Raw genomic sequence first — 21,181 nt, forward strand, 5'->3', positions numbered from 1 at the left:
AGGCCCCCTACATTGAGAGCATGGAGTCTTAGCCACTGGACCACCAGGGAAGTCCCTGTAATGCTAGTTTTTAATAACAATCTTATTCCTTTATATACCCAAATCTGTTTCTGTGCTTTCTAGTCTGTTTCACTACTCTTTCATTTTTCTTTTTCAATATTATCTTGCCAGTTCTCACCAAACAAATTTTAGATTTGACAAGTTAAAAATGTTGGCATCTGGGTCAAAGAAATAAACATAAAAATCAAATTACCGGAATACTAAAAAAAAATCTTTAAAATAGGGTAAATCTTCCTAAAACATAATATAAAAGCCAAAAGTCATTTTTTAGAAGTCCTAAATAAAAATTTTAGACTAGAAATGCAAGTGTCATAAACAGGAATCAGATGACAAGTGAAAACATCTGCAACACATATGAAAAAGAACTAGCAGTCAAAGAGTTAAAAACAAATCAATAAAAAAATCAGAAGATGACTTGAGGAGGCAGTTCAAAGAACAAGAAATACAAACATTGAGTAAACATATAGAAGTATTCAAATTCACTAATAATTTTAAAACTGTAAAATAATGGATGACTTTTCATTTAGAAGACTGACAAGTCTTCTTAAGGCTGTGTTGGCAAGGATTAAGGAAAATCAGAATACTCATACATAATTATTATTTTTTTTCCGGTACGCGGGCCTCTCACTGTTGTGGCCTCTCTCGTTGCGGAGCACAGGCTCCGGACGCGCAGGCTCAGTGGCCATGGCTCACGGGCCCAGCCGCTCCGTGGCATGTGGGATCTTCCAGGACTGGGGCACGAACCTGTGTCCCCTGAATCGGCAGGCGGACTCTCAACCAGTGCGCCACCAGGGAAGCCCTCATACATTATTGATGGCGATGAAACTGGGATAACCTCTTTGGAGAAGAATCTGGCAAAACTATTAAAATACAAATGCACAGACTTTTGTCCTGATAATTCAATTTTAGTATTTGCCCTACAGGTGTACTATACAAATATGCAAAGATAATATACAAAGGCATCCACTAAAACTTTACGTGTATCCAAAACACTGGAGAAAAAATCTAAATATTCATTTGTAAAAATGTGGCTAAACAAAGTATAGTACCTTTTTACAGTAAAAGTTATGCAAAAATCCTTTTTTCTTGACCTCTCCTCTTCTGCAGAAACTCTAAATGTTGCGAGTATCAGGACTTGATCCTGGATCCCTTTCTACTCTCTAACACACTCCCTAAATAACCTAATCCCATGGTTTTAAATACCATTGAAGTGCTACTCACTTCCAAATCCATAACTCTCGTCCTCATTTAAAACTCTGTATTTGTATATCCAACTGCCTACTTGACATCTTCACATGGATGTCTAATAGGCATACCAAACCAAAATAATACTATAGAGAATTCTTAATTTTCTGTCAAACTTCCTCACCTACCCATCTTCTCCATTTCAAATGGCACCATCCTCCATCCATCACTTAAGCCAAAAATTCAGAAATGCTGACTCCATCTCTAAAGCATATCTCAAATTCAATCCATGTCTTTCCACATCAACTGCTACCCACCCCAAGCCACCAAGATCACTTCAATAGGCTAGTGCAAAAACTCTGCAAATTATCTCCCTGCTTCCATTCTTACCCTACTCCTCCCTTCCTCCTTCTCTTAAACACACACACACACACACACCTTCTACAAGCAGTGATCAGATCTCTTAAAACTAAAAACCAGATGCTACCACTGACCTGCTTAATTTTTTTGCTGGTTTCCCACTGAAAAAAATCTCAACTCAAACTAAACCATCTATACTATATGAAGCTGAATTAATGGAACAGACGTCTGAAGAAATTTTTAAACCATTTAAAATCCTCAAAGAAATAAGAGAAGACTGATAATATGCAGAAAGACTAAACAGAACCAAGAAGAAATACAGAGTATGAAAGTACAATGATTGAAATAAACAACTCTACAGGTTACATAAATAATAGAAAGAAAAACCCGAAGAATGAGTAAGTGAGCTAGAAGATCAGGCAGAGGATAGTTGCAGAAGGCATCAGAGAGGGATTTTTTTTTTAAAGGAAAATATTAAAGAAGAGACGTTAGAAGTAACAGAATCCATATAATAGAATTCCCAGAAGAAAAAAAAAATGAAGAAAAGATATTTGAAAAAATTACCAATAATTTTCCAGAACTGAGGAAAGATCAAAGATCTCAGATTAAAGTGTGTGGAATACAACCTGGCACACAGTAGACTTCCAATAAATATTTGCTGAATGAAAGAATGAATCAGTGAATATGAATTCAAGGGCCAAACAAGACAGGAAAGGAACTACACTCAGACACACTATAAACTAAAAAAGATAAACAAAAATTTCAAAATCTTCTAGAGGGGAACTGCAGGTCACACACCCAGGAAATCAAACTGACATCAGAAGTTACGAAAAGCAACATCAGAGGCAAGACAACAATGCAGTAACATTTCAAAATGTTAAGGGAAAAAATTTCAAACCAAAAATCTTTAATCACACTAAGCTATCATTTAAAAGTGAGAGTTCAATAAAGATGTTAAAAAAATAATAAAAATTAAAAAAAATAAAAGTGAGGTTAATGAATGATATTTTCAGGCATAAAAAGGCCTTATAATGTATATATACAAACACCCTGCTTGAAAATTGCTTTTAAGTAGGCACTCAAAAAATAACTGAAATAAATCTATGAAAACTACTGTGTGATGTATGGGAATTAGAGTAAATAACCTAATAAACCTAATATTTCATACAAAAACAAAAATGACAGACGGATGGATGCTTGAAGAATACCCCTAACAATCCAGAAATAAAATTCTACAAAACGTCAACATGGCTGCTGGGACGTTGTTGGGTAGGAGGTGGGGTGGAGGAGACTAGAGGAAGTGAGAAAGTGGTTACAGTACTTCTCGTCTGGAGGAAAGAAAACATATATATTTTAAAATATATTTATAAGATTAAGAAACTGTGGAAGATGAAGTCAATAAAATGTAAATAATTTCCAATATTTGTGTTATTACAATAAATTTATTACATTTATTACAATAAATGAAAATGGATTAAACTCATTAATTAAAAGATATGAGTCTCTGGGCTTCCCTGGTGGCGCAGCGGCTGAGAGTCCGCCTGCCGATGCAGGGGACACAGGTTCGTGCTCCGGTTCAGGAGGATCCCACATGCCGCGGAGTGGCTGGGCCCGTGAGCCATGGCCGCTGAGCCTGCGCTCCGCAACGGGAGAGGCCACAGCAGTGAGAGGCCCGCGTACCGCAAAAAAAAAAAAAAAAAAAGATACGAGTCTCTGAGATTGGATAAAAATAAGATTCAGCAACATACTTTGTAAAAGAGACCAAAAAAGGATACTAAAATGGTTGACGATAAAAGGATAAGAAGACACACCAGGAAATATAACCCTAGGCTGGTAGACTTTTCTTTAGGCCCCATTCATAAATAATTCAGACCCTTCCTGGTCTGCGCGCAGCTCCCTGCCACTCCTGGGCCTGTGGGTTCCAGGGCTGCATTAAAGCTCACACACTAAAAAGGTATCTGTCTATTTTCTTTATAGGACAGGGCTTCAATTTCTGCTTCCTATTATGACTTTGAGGTTTTTTTTCCATTTCAGGCACCTGCAGATTCCTCTTTCTTGCTTTCAAGCTCAGCTGTGTTTTTTAAATATTTTATTTTTATCTAGCTTTCCGTATACATTACTAAAATGGAAGGGAGCATCCCCAGTCTGCCTCATAGTCCAGAAGTCCCCAGAAGATGCACTTAATTTCTTAATCTTTTTATTTTATTTTTACTTTTAAATTTTTAATCTTAATTTCTTCATCTATATTATGAAATGGTAATGCTCAAATAATAAGGCTATGAGAAGTAAATAAAATATCTTAGCATACATAGTCCTTGGTGCATATAAAATATTCAAATGCTGCCCTCTAAATTTACCAGCAATTTTACATCCTACCTAAAGAAAGTAAAGCTAGAACCATAAGCATGGAATGGAAATTGCTAACTTTTTTCCTGCTCCAGCTTCCACTGGGCTGCAGCTATGCTGACGGTAAAAATGCTTCCTCCAAAATTTTTTTGAGAAAAAAAGGTAACCAGTAAAGGACCAGCAACAGAATTCAATGACCCTTAAGAGTCATTCAGTAGGGACTTCCCTGGTGGTCCAGTGGTTAAGACTCCGGACTTCCACAGCAGGGGTCATGGGTTCGATCCCTCGCTGAGGAACTACGATCCCGCATGCAGCACAGTGCAGCCAAAATAAAATGGTTACTTTAAAAAACAATAAATAAATAAAGGTCATGGAGCTCATCCTTTAAAAAAGAAAAAAAAAAAGAATCATTCAGTTAGGAAAGTGACTATTATTTTCTCTGATTTGATCTGGGAGCCTGAAGTCCAAGATTCTATGCTGAGATCTACCACTGACTTTTTGGTTGACCTTCATCACTTCTCAGTATTTGTTTCTTCTTGAAAGTTAGGCTAGATAACATTGAAGATCTCCTATTTTTCCAAAATTCTGATTCCAGAATAAGATGTTTAGAACAATTTCACACCATTCTATTTTTCTATGAATACAAAAATGATAGCTTAAAGTACTAAACAATGACATCCTTATTGCTGTGTTCCCCCATGCAAAAAAAGTAAACCATTAGACATAAATACTAAACATTTCCTACTTGCACAAAGACCAAAAGCTTAATTCCCTCACACTTAAAAAGTGGTCTTAAAAAATAATGGAAAAGGCCTCATGGTAAATGGTCATGCTTCTGGGATATTAACTGTACCTCCCTAACACCTCAACTACTTAAACAATTCAAGTGAGAATTCAGTCTATGAAAAGGGTTTGTGCTTGCTTTATCATACCTTCCCAAAGTAAGGCATGGTTGATTTTCACCACGATGTTTTCTGGCAGCTATTCCATAACACAAGAATAATATGGCTGTATTCCAGACCAAGAAATTAGTATCATCAAAATCACAAGTTTAACCAACAGCATGAAAAAGATGAAAACATCCACATCCTTTAAAATAAACTGTCCTCAACAATGCCCTTAAGACAATATTTTTTAAAGTCCTTAAGGAATGTTTATGGTCTATTTTATACAGTTCTATATTAAATTTTTTAAAAATAAATTTTTTAATTTTTATTTTTGGTTGTGTTGGGTCTTCGTTGCTGCGCGCAAGCTTTCTCTAGTTGTGGCGAGCGGGGGCTACTCTTCATTTTGTTGCACAAGCTTTTCACTGCGGTGCCTTCTCTTGTTGCGAAGCATAGGCTCTAGGTGTGCGGGCTTCAGTAGTTGCAGCACGCAGGCTCAGTAGCTGTGGCTTGCGGGCTCTAGAGCGCAGGCTCAGTAGTTGTGGCCCACGGGCTTAGTTGCTCCGTGGCATGTGGGATCTTCCCGGACCAGGGCTTGAACCCGTGTCCCCTGCATTGGCAGGCGGATTCTTAACCACTGCATCACCAGAGAAGCCCTATACAGTTCTATATTAACTTTTATAATGAGCATGTACTCCTTGTATAATCTACAAATAAAAATTTTAAAAATAATAAAATAGGTCGACTTACACTTGGTTTGCTCTGGAGAACTACAGTGTTCTGGTTAGAACCCAAGGGGAAAAAATAATGAGATGGCAGGTGAGAGAACTACTTTAGAGAGAAGAAGAGGGAAAGAGGTAAAAGGTACTTTCATGTGTTTTATGTTTTCTAACCCAGCCATCAGAATAGGAAAGGAAGCAAAAGATTCAGGACAGAAGCTCAATCCAGTAAATATAGGCTGCACTTTGGGTTGGTGTTGCTATATATTATCTCCTTCGGAAAGCTGAGCATGGCAGTTAATTTAGAACACTATACCAAGTAAATGCACTGTAAATAGTCTATTTGGTTTAGCTCTATGTGTGTATTACCTTCAAAATTCCACAAAGGTAAACCAACAGTATAAAATAGAGTAACATTTAGGCAGCCAAACTGCTTGAAATGTAAACAACCAAGGGTTCATGCTTGCTATATCATACCTTCCCAAAGTAAGCCATGGTTGATTTTTAGCACAATGTTTTCTGGCAGCTATTCCATAACATTTTCCCACAAGGAAATGATGATTGTATTCCAGACCAAGAAATTACACACGCCCACGCAAGACAGCAGACCACACTGAAGGGACAACAAAAACTGAAACACGATAGGGTAGAAAATGAGGCTAAAGAGGAGGAAGGGAGCAACATGAAGCACCTCGTCATTGTGTTGTTTGATCTTTATGATGACAAAAGCAATTTAAGGATTTAAAAAAAGGCAGTGACACAATTCAAGCAGCATGTTTAAAAAGGTGCCATGGGGGGGGGGGAAAGTGCCATTGGTGAAACTCTGGAAGACACACTAAAGAGGAATTACAGGAGAGACACGGAGACCACTTCAACTGTAACGACCAGATTGTGAGGTGGGAAGGAATAGTCAGCAAGAGCAAGGAGGCTAGAATGACATCAGCAACAAGAAGTAAAAATGCTTTGAAAATAATTTAAAAGAAACAATTAGCATTTATCTGTTATATTTATCTTCCAATAGTAATGACTAAACAATACCTCAAATTTTTTAAAAATAAAATTCTCATTACTTCATTAGATAATATTTACAAAAGAGATTAGTGGTAAAAAGATTTTTTTGGCACTGTCAAACAGTGGACCATAAAGGATCACGTTCTAACAATGTATTTAGAATTTTTAAAGAAAGTAATACAGGCAGCTGGGTTTACAATGATCTATTTGCCCTCGGTATGTACGTATATTTATATATACATTCATTTCCAGATGTAAAGGTCGACATATAAAATACTCATCTGCAATGGGGAGTTGACATAAATGACTTCTAAGGTTCTAAGATTCTAAAAATGAGTTGCTGGGTTTACTGACCTCTTTCTAGCCCTACAGGGCTCTAAATGTGCAACTTCCGTAGACCAGCAGAGGGCTGCAACAGCCCAGAGAAAATGGTGAGGCAGCTTGACTTGCATCTCTGGCACTGGGCGGTGGAAAAATTACAATACTGAAAGTAGAGAACTAACAACCACTACGTATTCACTTCACTGTCAACAGATTCTTAAAGGGGGCAAGAGCAAACCCCAAAGCCTGAAAACTAGAAGCACTCATAATTAAGCATTTTGCCACCAGCTCCTTTCTCTTCCTGCAAAATAGCAGTGTTTGGAAGCAGAACAAAATCTCACTGACATAGGGTAATTAGAAGGGAAAAAAAGCCAGACAAAATGAGTTAGCAACTCACACTTCCTTTCAGACCACTGCTCCACACCGCTGCTACCAGACTAATCTTCCTAAAATGATAATTTCATTAGGTTACTCGCACATCTACTTTGCCAATCTGTTCTGTATATAGTGCAGTGAAGTCTTTACTTTGCCTAGATTTTAAGGTACATTTCTACCTCATGTATACAAATCTTATTTTCAACTCCTCTAGTGAGACTGCTCTTACTGTTATACACAATATGCAACAGAGAGACTTCCCTGGTGGTCCTGGTGGTCCAGTGGTCCCCTTCCAATGCAGGGGATGCGGGTTTGATCCCTGGTCGGGGAACTAAGACTCCACATGCCGTGGGGCAACTGAGCCCTCGCACCACAACTACTGAGCCCACGCGCCTGAACTAGAGAGCCTGCATGCCACAAACTACACAGCCCACACGCTCTGGAGCCCGCACGCCACAACTAGAGAGAAGCCTGAGCGCCGCAACAAAAGATCCCGTGTGCCGCAACTAAGACCCGACTCAGCCAAAAATATAAATTAATGAATACATAAATAAGTACATAAATAAATAAAAATGGGCAGGGAGTGAAAAAATATGTAATAGAATTGAAACGGAAAAGGTCACTGTGGTGAACTTTCCATAAAGAAACAAATCTACGTAAGTCTAGGGAAAGGGCAGATCCACTGTTGGGAAAAGTTTGTGCAAAGAGGGAGATAGGAATTTGCCTGGGGAAGTGAGGAAATGGCTCAAGGAAAGGTATACAGAGGGGTTCAACTGAATTGTAATTCTTAAGGTTGGTGATAGGTAGAAGGTTCTCACTATGCTATCTTCTGTACCTTTTAAATTATTTGAACTATTTCAAAATTTAAAAAAGTTTTTGGTATTTTACTTTGCCCCTCAAAAGACAAGCAGCCCATCTACTCAACAGATCATACGCCTGGTGGCATTCTCAGTACTACTCACACTTTAATCCCAAATAATGCCCTCATTTTTACGGCTTTCTATTTTTTAAAATATTTATTTATTTATTTTTGGCTGCACTGGGTCTTCGTTGCTGTGCACAGGCTTTCTCTAGTTGCGGCGAGCGGGGGTTACTCTTTGCTGTGGTGCGCAGGCTTCTCATTGCGGTGGCTTCTCTTGCTGTGGAGCATGGGCTCTAGGCTCGCAGTCTCTAGAGCACAGGCTCAGTAATTGTGGCGCACGGCTTAGTTGATCCGCGGCGTGTGGGATCTTCCTGGACCAGGGCTCAAACCTGTGTCCCCTGCATTGGCAGGCAGATTCTTAACCACTGCGCCACCAGGAAAGTCCCAATGGCTTTCTTGATAAATGACAGGTACATACTTCAGCCTTAAATGAAAGGAAAAGACTTCTAATTGCTTAGATAATTGGGTGCAGTTTGAATAGTGGCACATTAAAAAAAGAGAGATTTGAGATAAAGGATATGGCATAAAAAACCAGAATCGTTTATGATAATCATGGCTTCTGCAATGTAAGTCTAAGATCCTGAAAATCATCTTTATCTACACCCAAACTCTCTATGCAGTTAGAGGTACTAAAATCAGTACCCCGCCCAAGAGAGCAAAACTTATGGAAGTATTAAGTTATTGCTAATCCACATACCACATCATTCCCACCCTGACCCAACAATAAGGTGGGTTATTAGCACTACTTCAACTATAGCCAAAGTTGTAGCTTCCATACAACTTCACACCAGGGCTGAACTGTCTGGGCCTTTAGTCCTGACCTGCTATCTCTGTCTTCTGCACACTCTCCAACATAAACCCACCTGCTATACTCCGCACAAGAATTCAGGACAACTGCCAAATTTAAATGAAGTATAATCTACAAAGATACTGAATCACTATGCTGTACACCTGAAACTAATATGATTGATATTGTAAATCAACCAGACCTCAATAAAAAAAAGAATTCAGGATAACTGCATATAGGGCATTTAAAAGAAAACATGCTCTAAACTGACTTAGGGTACTAGTATTATTGGTTGCTCTTTTAGTCAGGGCAATTTAGGATTATAAACTGTTTCCCTGCCAAAGTATGCTGAGGAGAATAATAAGAAATATGGTACCGAGGGACCAAAGCATAGTAAATTCACTGTATTTTAACAGCTGTATAAGTAAGTAACAAGAAAAGTGTGGTACTATGGAAACTCCAACCCCAGTGACAAACAATATGTATTTGATTTTTAAAATAAAACATTTCCTGAAATATAATCATGTAAATGTTATGAACTGTGGATAAAAAAGGCAAATCTCACTTATGATGCTGATATTAAACAACTTTATCTATGAAAAGAAATATACTATAAAAAATAAATGCCTAAAAACACAAATTAGGACTATTTAAGAATGTAACAGTTCTACATCAAAAATTCAACTTAAATTTCCAAGTCAGTGATTCTTAGTCTTTTTTGCACAGACCCATCTCAGGGCCTGAAAGCCATAGGTTCTTTCACTAAAAAATTTCCAAATGTTTACAGAACCTCTCTGTAATTATGGATCCTTGTTTTAAGTAATTATCTCTTGCAGCTAGATTTTAAGCTCCATACAAGAAGTCTTCTTCAGATATGTGCTTAGCATTGGCACCTAAAACCTTAAAACCTAAGCACCTTTTCAATGATCTCTTTGTCTCCTATATGAATTCTATACAACCTCGAATTATTTTCTAAGAAAATCTGTATTACATTACTCCCCATATTGGAAATTAATTTTTATTAAGCTCTTCTTCCTAGCAATCATGGCCTTTTTCATCTGCTACCCATCTTTTCTCCCTTAGTCCCAGTTCATCTCTTCTGCCAGTCAGACCATCCTCCTGTCATTAGCATCAGGGTGATCCTTTACACTGTGATGGAATCTACGGTACAACAATGAACAAGACAGACATGATCCATGTCCTCGAGGGCTCACCATGTTCCTTTCTACACCAACTAGAAAGCAATTTGAATGACTAAACAATAATACTGTCCGCCTATTCCACATGTCTATGTTTTGTTCATTGAGTGTAAATCCTTTAAAAAAAAAAACAACCTATGATATTGTCTTCGCTTATATTTTTCTAAACTCCTGTCTCAACGCTAAATGCAATAGCGTTCATAGAAACATTTAAAATTTGTTAACTAAACATGCAGTGTTTAAAACCTTCTTGATTATATCCATAATACTAGCTCACTGTGGCAAAACTTGAAAATACAGAAAAAATAAAAGAAATTCTGGTTACTTTCATATTCAATATCCAGAGATAATCTGTCACACTGTCAGACTGGATCATTCAAGGACTTTCACTCCTTGTAAAAATCCATAATACAAAACAATTATTTTCCCCATAAAGGCTCATATTTTATCTATCATTTTACCTTTTTTTCTCTTAATAATATCAGCTTCTTTGAATGTGCAGTTTTGTAAAGGAGCAATACAGACACTGATTTAAACTCATCTGTATAATGGCAACAAGATAAACTTCACAAGGTAATGGTAAAGAGTGAACGAAAAGTTATGTGGAGAATCCATTATCAATCACAGGACATTTGTAATTATGCCTCTGACCAAAAGATATGAAGTATCAATTCACAGAAAAGAAAATGCAAATGATTATTTCTCCATGTATTAGCTAATGATCCAAATTCCTGTAGCTAAAATCAAACCCTTCATACCGCAATTAAAGATGAAAGCCTTGGATGTAAAATGACAGCGGTAATATAACTTAAATGTAATGACACAAATTTTAATTGGTGACCAACAATTGTTTACTTTCAACAGCATGAGCACAAACAGAAGGTAAAGAGGTATTTTTTTGTTCTGTTGGACTGCAGCTTAAAGAGAACACTCATCTTCATTCTTGGGATGTTTTTATGAATTCTGGAAGACAGGGATAATTTCTGAAGGTTGAAGAACCACTACTGGGTGATCACCTCAGCTATCAATCTACAAACGAAGTTGGTTGATCTTAAGAAAAAATTTTTCTCAAAGTAATAAAATTACATTTATATAACACTTACAAATTTTAAGTTAGTTCTTGAGTAATAGCACCTAGAGTTGGAGACATTCCAGTAACAACTTTTTGAAGTTTCTTCATAACTAGATATGTAAAATATCTATTCTCATCATATATTAAAATAACACATATGTAAGTATCTAACAGTACCTAGAATACTAATGCTCAATAAAAGGTCTTTTCTTTGATCACCAAGTAACTTCCAAATAGTTAAAATTAAACTCTGGTAAAAAGAACTTATTTTAACTCAGAGGTTGCAAGACTTTAGTACATAATATTAAAATATAAGCCAAGGCTTTATTCCTAGTTACAATATTTTTGTGCAAATTATGGTAGGAAACATTCTGTAAATTTTAAATTTTCTCATCTAAGTGACATCATTAAACACCAGCACTAATTAGTAAAGTGGTATAAAGAATGTTTTTAGTATTTACTCCTACCCTGCTTGTTAAAGTTTCAGAAGCGGTAGAACAGAATGGAAGAAAGCTGTGTACAATGCGGCTTTGGTGGAAGAGAGAATAAAAGTAGGTGTTTCTTTCCTCTTCCTTCAGATTTGCTAATGCTTCTCTTTCACGAGTGCATTTCAAAGGAGTCTAGCATTACTCCAGAGAATTTTAACCTGGATCCTATCCATGGTTCAATATCATTAGATTAGCGGATTTTTTGCTGATCTCAGAGTAGCTGTGAAATTCAAGAGATCGGATATAAAATGTACTTCATGAACTACAGAACATCGTAATTTTTTACATACTATTATCTTTTATCGTGAGTTACTACAGCTATTTCTAGAAAGAGAGAGCCACACACACATGGTTTTTGTTCTCTATTAGAAGTCAGAATGCCAAAAAAACTCCTATGTAGGAAGAACAACAATCTGAAATGTAAGAAGCTACAGGACTCTCCCAACTCTTTCAAGCAATAAGGTAGTTTAACAACATAGCATTTATCACAAGTATTTGTGGTATCTCCCCCAACTGTGGCCCAAATACAAACTGATAAACAGAAATGTAAACTACTACATATTTTGAAACAATTTTAGTGCAATAAACAAATATTAAGGGACTGGCCAAAAAAAGACACAATTTTTAAAAGCCGAAGAAAAATGATTTTGCAACTTGCAGCTTCATAATTTACCTCTTCTATTTACCTCAATTTGGAAGCATTTCTGTATTTAAACCTAATTCTCTAAGAACTTAAATTTGAATTTCTTAGAATTGTGGAAGGTTCCACTAATCAGAAAACCTAGTTTTGGTTGCTATTTTCTAACCTGGACAAACTCATATTTACTCTTGCTGGATCTATTCCTTTATAAAAGTCCCAAATGAATTTGGTTAGTTATCTTTCTCCTTCAGTCACTCTGTTTAAAGTATGTTTCCTTAGAACAATGAACATAATATCAAGGTGGAGTCTGTTAGAACAGCCTCTTAGTACTAACAACTGTAGTCCTTCTGTTGCTGGCGAGACTAATTTGCTTCTGACAACATAAAAAAACCCAACTACATCAGCATCTCATTAAAAGGCTTGCTGGACTGTTTTCCACAATTCTCATAAGGTATTTTCTTTTCTTTTTGTTTTTTAACCAACATAGTAGAAGGTACAATGCTGCCCCCCACCCCACCAAATTTTTCACAAAGTCAGAAACTTAAAAACTGCCCTAAAACTTCTCAAAATCAGCTGAACACTCTTAGAGGTAGAATACAGAGAGATGGTTAAGAATGGGGACGGCAGAGTCTGTCACTTTTTTAGGTCTGTGAATATCTGTACACCACGTAACAGTTCAAAGCCTCATTCTCCTCAGCCACAGTATGTTTTACAGGGTTATTATGAAAATTATCTGAAATATTTCACTTAAAACTTTGAACACAGATACGTGCAGATTCTACATGCTCAACAAATGCTTATCATAACCTTTAGCTTCAAGGTTACAAATAATCCATGTATGTAACACTACAATACTACAATGATGTTCCCAGTATTATCGATTTAAAGCGCTAAAAGAAAAAGGTCTTTAAACCTAACAGCAAAAGTCAACAGTGTCTTAACATTTCTGCACTTATATTTTAGATCTACAAGATAACCTTAACATGAACTACTCAAAAGCTGAGTTTATAAAGGAAATTACCTCCTGTTATTGCCATTATCTAGAAACTAGCAACAAATTAACATTTTTACTAAGATACTTTCACTATTACTTTTAAAAAGCCACTGCCTGTTAAAGAAACAGATTATGCATGCATGAGTGTATATGAGAATGTTTTCAAATGCTATACGAAGAAACTTCATATTCTCCAGAGGAAGTCAGGCTCTAACAACCGCAATATTTAAAATGTTCATAAGAGGCTTTACTAAGATTAGAACTAAGTAGGGATCAGAAAATGTATCTACAGGGAGTTATAATCTATAAAACAGCAGGTGCTCAAAACAATGAAGCTAAGGCTAAGCAAAAACCTAGGGATCTAGACACCTTAGATAATACAGTAGAAAACTGTATTTATTTTAAAAATAATGTCACCACTTTTTACACAGATAAAAGCTTATAGTATATAATGTGCTTTCCATATGTAATCATATTTGTTCCATCAAACAATCCTGTAAATTGTGTAGGAAAATTATTTTTTGCACATTACAAAGGCAAGGTTCTGAAAGTATGATTTGTCAAAAACCACAGTTAGGAAGTGACAAATCAAGAATGTAAACCCTGGCCTTCTCACTTTTATTTGCCTGTTCTTTCCACTACTCCATAAAGCTACTTCTTAAAGAAGCAAATTAGCATCTTCAGAAAAAAAAATCTCTAGGCCAAACCACAGACCGTTTTAATTAGCTGTGCTGACTTGGGTAAGTCATTCCCCCTTACCAGGCCTTCATTTTCTCATCTGTAAAATGAGAGAAACGGATTAGAAAATCTGAGGTCTCTTCCAGTTCTAAGGATAAATCTCTAAACTACAATCTTTACAGAGTGCAAGCATTTTACAAATACATGTTGATGTCAGCTTCCGCAACAAGTTCCAAGTCAGAAAGTGGTGTCATTAGCTATTAAGCAACCTACTGCAATTACTGGATAAATTCTTCATGTCTATCTGATAGATGTTGCTTCAGTAGCATCAAGTTTATATACAGAAAGCTGTCTAAACCTTTTATGGACTACGATGGACATGATTAATCTCACTAGTCATTCTCCTTTTAGCCTGAAACAATGCTCTTAAAACATAAGAATGGCTTACAGAAAATTTAACTACTCATCAACTCATACCAAGAAACTGAACATTTTTACTATTATTTTTATTCTATAGAATAAAAACGTCTTTTCCAATGATGAGTTTTCCAAATATCCCTATTTCTCCAGTCTACCTCGAAGATGATCAGTTACCTTTTACAGCAACTTCTATAGCAAAAAAAAAAAAAAGTAACATAAACAATTTGATAAAAACATCTTCCTTTTAAATTCATTCCACCAGTTGGGCGCTCGTCTCCAAACAAAATTCAAGCTTTTTTCCCCCTTCCTGGTATTAAAGAACTAAAATCAAAGACCACACAATGTATTTCCACCTACTAAGTTCTTTCCTCATCTGAATACTTTGTTTTCTTTACTCTGCCTCAAATAGTCTTCATGGAATACACACCCAGAGATTTCCACTTTCCCAGCTCTGCTTGTTCATAAAACCATCCTAACAACAACTATGGAAACCAGAGAGATTAAGAACATTACAGGCATCCTGCTCTTTTCCTTCCATGAATACTACTTAAGTTTTACTTCATTTTAACACCTTGCCTGTCCCTAAAATAGAACACATACCCCGAATAGTTAGGCTTGACCTTACTCAGTCAACCGTCTGCAGACCTTTAGAAATTTGGTTACTGCTTGTGTCGACTATAAAAGATCTTTTAGTAAAGCCTTCCCCCCCCTTGCCTATGAAACATTTCGAATGTTTACATGTTTTTGCGTTTAGCCCAAATTAAAGACTTTTCCCAACAAGCTTAGCTAATATAACGACTTGATCTTACACAGTCGACACTATCTCATTTTGTTTTTTAAGCCACTTGGCACCAATATAGCACATGTTCTGCCAGTTCTGAGCTAATCTCCAGGAAAGCCTTTGTATAACGACTGAAGAAACTGAAACAGATCAGTGCCCAAGATTTTTAAGAGCCTATATAAGCATATGTTTTTAATCAACAGTCAATTTATTTTAAAATAGCTATTTCACCAGTTCGCCTTCTTTTATAATTTACATAAACCGTTTTAAAATAAAAAAGGACACATGACTGAGAACTCAGGTTCACTTCAACTTCAGGATTAGAGCCGATTCCGAAGTGTTAAGGATCTCTGGGTCTGCGACCCTTTTCACTGCGTCCGCAGGGTGGAAATTACACTCTCGACCGCTAACACCGCTTAAACTGTTTCCTACGGTTTCTACGGGTGCAAGAGTGTCAACTCCCGTCCTAAACTGTTTCTTACTGTTATTATTAAAACAGCTGTCAGCTGGGCTTCGGTGACCTCTTTGTACAACCGTTTATTCAACGCTTTGGGAACCTCGAGGCTGCGTCACACCGTGTTACCCTCGAACTAGCTCCAAGAACCCGGCGGCCCGAGGGTCCGAGAACGCCGGGGCCCGGCTCGTCCGCGCCGCGAAGCTGCCTACCCGCGGCCCCGGGCTGGGGGCGCCCCGCCCCCACCCCGCCCGGCTCCCGGCGGCGGCCCCCCAGCCGCGCACACTCGCTCCCTCATTCCCTCGCACGCACACGCGCCGCGGCCCCGCCATGTTCCGGGAGCGGCGCGGCCGCCCGCGGAGCCCCCGCCCCCCGCTCGGGCAGCTCCCGCCGCGCCGCGACCACTGCGCTCCCGGCGGGGCAGCCGTACTGTCAGCGCGGCGCCGCAGGGCGGGGCGAGTCCCTACCTCGCTCGGGGGAGGGGACGGGAGCCGGCGCGACTGAGGGGCTCCTCCCGGGCTCCGGGGCCGGGGCTTGAAACCGCGCCCCTCCTTCCTCCTCGCCTGTCGCCACGCCCCCCTCGCCCGCACGGACCCGAGGCACGGCCGGCGCGGGAGGGTCTATCCCTGGAACGAGGGCCTCGGCGCCGCCGTCGCTGTCGTGGTCTTCGCCGCCGCCGCGAACGCCGCCAAGGCCGGGCTCGAAAACATCTCCGGTCTCCGCCGCCCCTCACCACAGCCTGCTCGCTCCCAGGACGGCGCCGTCCGGCGATTGGCCGCGGCGCGGGCACGTGACGCGCCGGGCACGGGACGGGCGGCGTGAGCGCTCCGCCCCCGGCCCCGCCGCCCCTTCCGCCCGCCGCCCCGCGCCGCGGCCCGCCGCTCTGCCTGGGCCGGGAGAAGCTTCCCGAGCCGGGGGCGGGGGTCGGGGCGTACCAAGTGGACGCGGGGGTGCGGACCCCACCCGCCTCGCCGCCTCCCCTCCGCCGGCACCAGCCCCAGAAGGGAGGGGCCTAGGGGAGCGAGGGAGCCGCGCAGGCGCCGCCGACGTGCCGGGCCGGCGGGTGCCGCTTCGCGCTCTGCGGCGACCATGGCCGTGGCAGTGACTGGAAACTTCTGGAAATGGCGGCAGCGAGGAAGAGGCTCTGTCTACGTTGGGTATTCACATGTTATTTTTGCGGGGGCGGGCGGACGAGTTTGCGAGCTGGGACCCGGGAGAACAACGCTGCTGCCCCGGCTGGCGGCGGAGGCGAGTGTCCGCCCCGGCTCGCGGTGGACTGCGGGCCAGGGGCGTTGGGAAAGGCGGTGCGGCCGGGTCCGCGCACTGCGCCTGCGCGCCGACGGCCGCACCTGCGGAAGCACGGGGCTGGCCAGGCCGCAACGCGCCCCTCACCTGAGCCATGTGGGCCCCGGGCCCATCCCTAAAGCACGTTCGCGTGCACCTGTCGCGGGGACTACACGGACTCTGCAATACGCCCTCTCACAGCCACACCTTCGGATGACCTTTTCAGACAAATTTAAGTGCATTTTCCCCCATCCGAGATAGTACTTCTCAGGGCACTGCCAGCTGGAGGACCGTGCAGGAGGGAAATTTACCGCCTCGGCTGTCCAGCTGCTGGCACTCTGACTTCCTCTGGAGGGTTATCCGCGACAGTTTGTACTTGCCCTTATTTAACCACCAAAGGGATTACATAATCGGAGGGAAACCATTTTATTGAGTTCCTTTTGGACGCTTTTTATTTACATTGAGGTTAATCTGCGACAATTTGTGCATGCCTTTATTTAACCATAAAAGAGCTTGCGTAATTGGAGGGAAACCATCTTCCTCCTCATCGTTGTGTCCTCCAAACTACAGCACGCATTTGTGACTTAATGAGTGAAGTTACGAATTTATGTCATTAATCAGATGATATATTTCAGACTTCACAGAGAAAGCTAAATCCCAGCATTTAACCATACAAAGCATAAACTTGCATTAAACATCACTATTTTTTACTTTCCTAGGTTCCTGATTTCTCCTACCTTTAAAAATATTAGGTTCAATATGAATTGTAAGAGAGCACCTTGTGGCTAGAAGTGGATCAGTGTTACGTATAATTTGGATATTTATGGCGTGAAATACAAAGAAAAATCCACTAAAAATTTAACCAACTCTTGTCTGACTTCAAGTCGTTGAGTTGGTTCTCATTTAGCTCGCTGTCATAGGGAGAATGGATGGTAGTGGCAATAGCTATTTCTACAGCAGTACGAGCCTCAGTTCAAAACTGAAAGGTAGCTAATCTTGAATTTGCTGAAATCAATTAACCATAATTCATGCCATAATTATCTGCACAATCTTATTCTTTAAAAGTCACTGAATACATGAAAGACTCAAGGCAATTGTGATCCAAGGCACTGTACTGACTACACTTGAATAGGACACTATCTGTAAAAGAAAAGTTCATTGTAGAATCAGTCAAGTTGCAAAAAAAATTTTATTGAAGCTCCTATTAAGATTATACGCGACAAATTATAAGTCAGCCACAGTTTGTTATTGGAAAGTTTCAAAATCAAGGGAAGAGGAGCTAATTTTCCTTTTCAGTGTGAAACTAGAAGTATAAATCAAGAAGTTAATTCTTATTATGGACAGAGACCTCAAAAGAAGCTGGAGCTAGTAGATTAGTAAGTTGCTAAGGCTGTTAATTATAGAGCCCTGTCTTTCATTGGCTCAAATCCTGGAATCCATCTTCAGCAAGTGGGCAAAATATGTTTTCTTAATAGTACCAGGAGATCAAGGAACCCAAGCATTAAACATCACTCTTAGGCAAGGTTAAGTTTTATTACATTTATTTAGGGTTATTACTAGCAGACACTTAAAATGTGTGTATTTGATATCTAGAAGCCATCTGCAAAATTTACTTTCTTTCCAACTTCTTACCTTTAGAATCAACTACTGTTACGTTTTGCTACATGATGTACAGTTAGATCATTCAAAAAATCCTGCCATATTTCAGGAAGGTGAATATAATAAAATAAAAATACAATCTCAATCATGGCTTATCATATGACAGTCTATACAGATGTAATGCTTTAATACTCTTATGACTATCATCATGTTGTAGGACTTATTAGGGCAAATGGCTCCATCCAGTCACAGCAAGTAATTCTGAGGAATTGGTAGCTTTCCCTAGCTACACTCAGTAGCCGCTCCAAAAACCACCAAAAAAGCCAGACATTAGATTCTTTGCCCAGTAGGAAAAATGACAAGTTGATTTGTTGGTTCATTTTTGTAATAAAAAAATTTAAATAGCAATAAGAACATTTCCTCCCTAAATATCTTTTTTTGTAAAAAACAGCACAGAGCTAGGAACTGAGAAGAGGAAATGAGGGAGCAAGTGGTGTTAGACACATCAACACTGCCAACTTCTCCTTACGGGTTTCAAAAATAGGCTGGGATATAGCTTCATCTCAGGCAACCGAAAACTGGCAAGAAAATTTTAATCAGTGTGTTCATATACATTTGGAACCATCTTGGATTACTGTAATGAAATTTTACTTGCCAGGTGTTTTTAAAAGCCTATCTGTAGTTATTAAAACCAGTGCTCTTGTGTTAAAAATTGATAGGATTTTCAAGAAAAATGGACAAAAAGATTAAGCAAGATTCAACTCAAAATACTAGTATGTACTACTGCAGTACAATGTAAGTGATGATCTAAGAACTATAGAATATATTTTGATAATGATATAACAGTATGCCTATAACGACCTAAAATCAATATTCTGCCTCTAAAGTAGTACATAAGTTAATCAGTGCATATCCTTAATACATGACTTGTTTTTTCACCCAGTATCTGAAACCTTCCCACTCCTAACATTTCGTCTAGTGGGAAAAAAAAAAGAATTATGTCAAAGTGTAAGGCATTTTTTACAATAGTAACTTTAATTTAAAGGAATACCTGTAATTTTTCATAATTTTAAATAAAAAGCTTAACAGCTAACAGAAGATAGACTATTTTTTTTTTTAAGAGATAAAAATAATAGTAAAAGTAGTTGCCTGTGGGAAGAAGGTCTGAGGGCTCTAGGGTAGAAGGGAGCATTTTCATTGTGTTACCTTTTTGTGCCACTTGAAAAATTACTGTTGTTGTTACCTTCCTAGGTAAAAAACAAAAACTAGTTTGTTTTTTTAACATCTTTATTGGAGTATAATTGCTTTACAGTGTTGTGTTAGTTTCTGCTGTATAACAAAGTGAATCAGCTATATGTATACATATATCCCCATATCCCCTCCCTCTTGCATCTCCCTCCCACCCTCCTTATCCCATCCCTCTAGGTGGTCACAAAGCACTGGGCTGATCTCCCTGTGCCATGCAGCTGCTTCCCACTAACTATCTTTTACATCTGGTAGTGTATATATGTCAATACCACTCTCTCACTTCGTCCCAGCTTAACTTTCCCCCTCCCCATGTCCTCAAGTCCATTCTCTACATCTCTACGTCTGTGTCTTTATTCCTGTCCTAGGTTCATCAGAACCATTTTTCTTTAAGATTCCATATATGTGTGTTAACATACCGTATTTGTTTTTCTGACTTGCTTCACTCTGTATGACAGACTCTAGGTCCATCCACCTCAGTAGAAGTAACTCAATTTCATTTCTCAAAAACTCGTTTTTAAAGACAGTCTTAAAAATAATCATATTTATAAGCATCATAGTTATTAGTCTGTCATAAGATCAAGGCCAAACAGTGACTTTGAGAAATCCTGAAACTGGATTAGTTTAGATCTATCCCTGAATTTAAAGCTGGCTATTAATTTTTTATTCCAGCTTGCAAAACTCATAGCTAGTTTCTTGAACTGGATATTATATACAAAGGGTTTTATTCTTTCTTCCAAGTTGTAACATGCATTCAGCTGAGGAGTATATTTCCCATATCCACTGAACCTTCCAACTCAAGCTACACTTCCAGTTTCTTCCCCCACTTAGTTTTTGTATACTTGCAGGGTCAGAATAGCCCAGGATAATATCAAAGTGTTTTGTACTTTCCTTTTTTAAAAATGATAAATAGTACTTCTAGAGACAACGACCCTGTCCTCATTACACCTACAGTCGCTTGATATGTCACTTACCAGTTGAAATTACAGTAACAATGGTGTGCTGTAAATATAAAAATGTTTAAAGAGAATACTGACAAAGTTTATAGAAAGATCATATTAACTTAAGACTTGGCTATGGTTAAAGATGGGAGAGCAAAATGTATTTGAAATTTGACAGAATTTTTACTTCACAATAACCTAATATTACTGATAAAAGTGAAGGGGCAGTTGAAAATGGGTAATGTTGAAATAACTGTTAATTAGCTTATGGAATAATGTGTTCATAGTTAGCCAAAGACAGCAGATGACCAAAATGGTGCTCTTAAGTTCTGACATGGCACTTACTGTTGCAAGTTGCTAGGTTACAAGCAAGGTGTACACAGATGGAAATGAACAAATAATATAAAAAGTCTATG

General features: G+C 39.0%; 1 protein-coding gene across 3 annotated transcripts in view; it reads right to left on the minus strand.

The window, feature by feature from the left end:
- Nucleotides 1-16,417, minus strand: part of ANKRD12 (ankyrin repeat domain 12) — a 114,866-nt gene extending 98,449 nt beyond the window's left edge. For 2 of the 3 annotated variants that reach the window (XM_082667439.1, XM_082667437.1), the window contains exon 1: nucleotides 16,164-16,417. The gene's annotated coding sequence lies outside the window, so the exon portion shown is untranslated. The remainder of the gene's footprint in view (nucleotides 1-16,163) is intronic. The other variant, XM_082667438.1, reaches the window with a different exon arrangement.
- Nucleotides 16,418-21,181: the final 4,764 nt, after the last annotated feature.

This window comes from Grampus griseus (genome assembly GCF_964374135.1).
Source record: "Grampus griseus genome assembly, chromosome: 12".
Lineage (NCBI taxonomy): Eukaryota > Metazoa > Chordata > Mammalia > Artiodactyla > Delphinidae > Grampus > Grampus griseus.